Source organism: Lithobates pipiens, unplaced genomic scaffold (assembly GCF_037356315.1).
Source record: "Lithobates pipiens isolate NorthernLeopardFrog02 unplaced genomic scaffold, aLitPip1_a1.2 Scaffold_27, whole genome shotgun sequence".
Taxonomy (NCBI): domain Eukaryota; kingdom Metazoa; phylum Chordata; class Amphibia; order Anura; family Ranidae; genus Lithobates; species Lithobates pipiens.
Genome location: NW_027507788.1, coordinates 229,772,338 through 229,777,389, shown reverse-complemented (window position 1 = coordinate 229,777,389; position 5,052 = coordinate 229,772,338). Strand labels below are relative to the sequence as shown.

The 5,052-nt window shown below is 49.8% G+C and overlaps 1 pseudogene; it reads right to left on the bottom strand.

Moving 5' to 3' along the window:
- Positions 1-362: 362 nt before the first annotated feature.
- On the bottom strand, positions 363-440 carry LOC143934681 (U2 spliceosomal RNA; annotated as a pseudogene).
- Positions 441-5,052: the final 4,612 nt, after the last annotated feature.

Below are 5,052 nucleotides of genomic sequence, written 5' to 3'. Positions count from 1 at the left end.
CCCCCCCAGACCACAGCAGCCCCCACCCCAGCCAGAAAGGCATGGAGATCCAGGAGCTTAGTGAGACCCTTTGCCATCAGGCCTCACCCTCGCTCCCGTCACTCCTACCTAATTACATTCGGGAGGTACCGGCCGTTCCCCCTGTGGGAGAAAGGGGAACCAACGTTCCCTCCCGGAAAACTGACCGGAGCTAGAGCTGCCCCAATCCAGGCCAGAAGGCCAGGGTCCCCTCCCCTGGCGCCAACCAGTGGTTCTCCATCCCCATCAGAAGGCTTCCCTTTCGGCTACGAACCGCTCCGGGTCACCTTCACACCAGCAGGCTTTGCATAGCAACCGCCACCCCTGCTCCACCTCGCCGTAGAACAGGGACGGAAGCAAGCGCCACCTCCTGATAAGAACAGATACTACACTTGATCTTAGCCAAAAGGCCGAGAAGTACGTATGAAGTCAGGCTGGCCCGTCTACCACATAGATGACGGTAAATCTAAAGGAAATTGAATAAGAAAATTGTATAATGTATGGCCAGCCTTAGTTTGGGCAGAAGTCAGGGTTCCGCTCTGGGGATCTTAGGGGCCCCACAGGGACACAGCGATGGGTATTATGACACACGTACTTTCTCTACACATTGTTGTTACCTTCCAGGAGATATCTTTTTAAATAATATTTTTTTTGAATAACAAACATGTAATACTTCCCGGCTCTGTAATGGTTTGCACAGAGCAGCCCCCCCGATCCTCCTCTTCTGGGGCCCCAAGCCAGTGCTCCTGGGGCCCCTCGCCGGTGCTCCTGTCTCCTCCCCCCCTGCCAAGTTCCCCCACAGAAAGCCGCTTGCACTCGTGTGTGCTCGCTCCTGAGCTGACTCTCTGAATGTGACACACAGAGTGTGCAGCTCTGCCCCACCCCCCCAATCCCTTCTCACTGGCTAAGATTGGCAGCAGTGGGAGCCAATGACTTCCTGCTGTTTTATCCGAGCCAATGAGGAAGAAGAGAGCTGCTGCTCTTCGGCATGGTACTGGATCAAGATTGGTCTCAGGTAAGTATTGGGGGGGAGGGATTGGTTGTGGGGGGAGCTGCATGCAAAGTGAGAAACTTTCTGCCTTAATCGCTTCCCGACTGCCTCGCGCCAATATACGTTGGTAGAAGGGCACGTACAGGCAGAATCACGTACCTGTACGTTGCCCTTTAAGAGGCGGCGGGTTTGGGGGGGGTGCGCACGCGCGCCACCCGTGGGAAGCTCTGTGAGTCGGGTCGTGGGTCCCATGGACTCGATCGCTGCGGGGATACCCGCGATCACTTCATGGAGAGGAAGAATGGGGAGATGCTAAAGTAAACAAGCATCTCCCTGTTCTGCCTAGCAACAGTGTCACTGATCTCTGCTCCCTGTGATTGGAGCAGAGATCAGTGATGTGTAAAACACAGCCACGCCCCCCACAGTTAGCAACACGCCCCTAGGACACACTTAACCCCTACACTGCCACCTAGTGGTTAACCCCTTCACTGCCAGTGTCATTTCCACAGGAATCGGTGCATTTGTATAGCACTGATCGCTGTATAAATGACAATGGTCCCAAAAATGTGTCAAAAATGTCAGATGTGTCCGCCACAATGTCGCAGTCACAATAAAAATCGCTGATCGCCAATATTTAAAAAAAATTATTAATAAAAATGCCATAAAACTATCCCCTATTTTGTAAACGCTATAACTTTTGCACAAACCAATTAATAATCGCTTATTGCGTTTTTTTTTTACCAAAAATATGTAGAAGAATACGTATCGGCCTAAACTGAGGGAAAAAAATGTTTTTTATATATTTTTGGGGGATATTTATTATAGCAAAATTTTTAAAAAAATGTGTTTTTTTCAAAATTGTCGCTCTTTCTTTGTTTATAGCACAAAAAATAAAAACCGCAAAGGTGATCAAATACCACCAAAAGAAAGCTCTATTTGTGGGGGAAAAAGGACGTCAATTTTGTTTGGGAGCCACGTCGCACGACCGCGCAATTGTCAGCTAAATCGGCGCAGTGCCGAATCGCAAAAAGTGGTCTGGTCAGGAAGGGGGTAAATTCTTCCGGGGCTGAAGTGGTTAAGTCTCGGGTCACACTCGTGCTGCGCAGCCTCTTCTAGTGAGGTCATTTATGGATAATAAGAAAACGTACATTCGTTCTGTACAGCGGATGGATCGAACGTTGTGCCTGCGAGGACCAATGTTTATTTTATGTTGAGTATGAAGTGAGTCGTTCATCATCCCCGTCCAGCTGGTAGCTGATCCCTATTACAAGTGATGTCATGTTTATTTGGAAGGATCCGTCTTAAGCCTTCTAATAAATAATTCGGGGAAGGATTTTACTCCTCTGTTTGCTTCGGGCAGTTTTTTTTTTGTGAGTCAGAAAAGACGATAGATTTGTCTTCAGAAGAAATAATTTACCTAATGATGTCACACTTTTCTTCTTTGAATTTCATCATCTACTTAAAGAGGAAATGTCGTTAGAATGAAAAAATGAAAGAAAACATTGCTTAGGAGAAATATAATTATAATACTATCAGTGCCTCTGCGAGCCGCTAGAACCCTCATTATCTGAGACTTCCAGGATGCCTGTGTCTCCCCCATTACCACTGTGTCTCCCCCATTACCACTGTGTCTCCCCCATGCCCACTGTGTCTCCCCCATGCCCACTGTGTCTCCCCCATTACCACTGTGTCTCCCCCATGCCCACTGTGTCTCCCCCATTACCACTGTGTCTCCCCATTACCACTGTGTCTCTCCCATTACCACTGTGTCTCCCCATGCCCACTGTGTCTCCCCCATTACCACTGTGTCTCCCCATTACCACTGTGTCTCCCCCATTACCACTGTGTCTCCCCATTACCACTGTGTCTCCCCCATGCCCACTGTGTCTCCCCCATGCCCACTGTGTCTCCCCCATTACCACTGTGTCTCCCCCATGCCCACTGTGTCTCCCCAATGCCCACTGTGTCTCCCCCATTACCACTGTGTCTCCCCATGCCCACTGTGTCTCCCCCATTACCACTGTGTCTCCCCATTACCACTGTGTCTCCCCCTTGCCCACTGTGTCTCCCCCATTACCACTGTATCTCCCCCATTACCACTGTGTCTCCCCCATTACCACTGTGTCTCCCCCTGCCCCCTGTGTCTCCCCCATTACCACTGTGTCTCCCCCATGCCCACTGTGTCTCCTTCTGCCCACTGTGTCTCCCCCCTATTCTTTGTGTCTCCTCAATGTTTCCTGTGTCTCCCCCATGCCCACTTTGTTTCCTTCTGCCAACTGTGTATTCCCCCGTTACCTGTGTCTACCCATTGCCCCCTGTGTCTCTCTCTGCCCACCATGTTTTTCTCTGCCCACTGTGTCTCCCCCCTATTCCCTGTGTCTCTCCCATTCCCACTGTGTCTCCCCCCTATTCCCTGTGTCTCTCCCATTCCCACTGTGTCTCCCCCCTGTTCCCTGTGTCTCTCCCATTCCCACGGTGTCTCCCCCCTTCCCACAGTGTCCCCATGTCTCCCCCCTGTTTCCTGTGTCTACCCACTGTCCCCTGTGTCTCTCTGCCCACTGTGTCTCCACACTTATCCCTGCATTTCTCCCTGCCCCTGTAACTTCCTTCTGTTCACTGTTTCCCCTCTTATGCCAGTGTCTCCCCGCTTCGTCTCTCCCCTGTCCCCTGTGTCTCCCCTTTGCTCACTGTGTCTCCTCCCTGCCCCATGTCTCCCCACTACCCACTGTGTCTCTCCTCTACTGATGCATCACTAGGTGTTTTTAAGGGGTGCAGTCATCCATCACAACCTAAAGAATCGGATGATGAGGATTCTAGTGGTGCCTCTAGCTCGGCGAGAGAATTTGGAGTTAAAATCGATCTGAACTCTAAATAGATTACATTTAGTTTGCTAAAGCACTGAGCTTCATAAACAATTACCATGTTTTTTCTTTTAGAAAGCAATGTTTTCACCTTTTTTTTACATGTTCTGTGGCCTTTTCCTGTCTACACACATACACTATCTCACAAAAGTAAGTACACCCCTCACATTTTTGCTAATTTTCTTCTCTCTTTTCATGTGACAACACTGAAGAAATGACACTTGTCTACAATGTAAAGTAGTGAGTGTACAGCTTGTATAACAGTGTAAATTTCCTGTCCCCTCAAAATAACTCAACACACAGCCATTAATGTCTAAACCGCTGGCAACAAAAGTCAGTACACCCCTAAGTGAAAATGTCCAAATTGGGCCCAAAGTGTCAATATTTTGTGTGGCCGCCATTATTTTCCAGCACTGCCTTCACCCTCTTGGACATGGAGGTCACCAGAGCTTCACAGGTTGTCACTGGAGTCCTCTTCCCCTCCCCCATGATGACATCACGGAGCTGGTGGATGTTGGAGACCTTGCGCACCTCAACCTTCCATTTGAGGATGTCCCACAGATGGTCAATAGGGTTTAGGTCTGGAGACATGCTTGGCCAGTCCATCACCTTTACCCTCAGCTTCTTTAGCAAGGCAGTGGTGGTCTTGGAGATGTGTTTGGGGTGGTTATCATGTTGGAATACTGCCCCGCGGTCCAGTCTCTGAAGGGAGGGGGTCATGCTCTGCTTCAGTATGTCACAGTACATGTTGGCATTCATGGTCCCCTCAATGATCTGTAGCCCCCCAGTGCCGGCAGCACTCATGCAGCCCCAGACCATGACACCCCCACCACCATGCCTGACTGTAGACAAGACACACTTGTCTTTGTCCTCCTCACCTGGTTGCCCCTTACTTTTGTGATATACTGTATGCTCCAGTGGCAGTTGTCCTTTCTCAGGGTGGGTTTCCTGATGGTGACACAGGTGGGACATCCTGTACAATGAATGTCAGTGTGGCCACTTCTATTCTCTCCCAGAAGAACATATGACATGGCGTCATCCCACAACAGAAAGTGCCGGAACAAGGACCTCCATGGTCTGTAGAGGGGGTTATAGACTGGAGTATTTATCTGCTGACTTCCCACCCTTGACAATGCTTGTCCTAGTTGTGTGTCCTGGAGTCTGGGATGGCCTATGGGCATA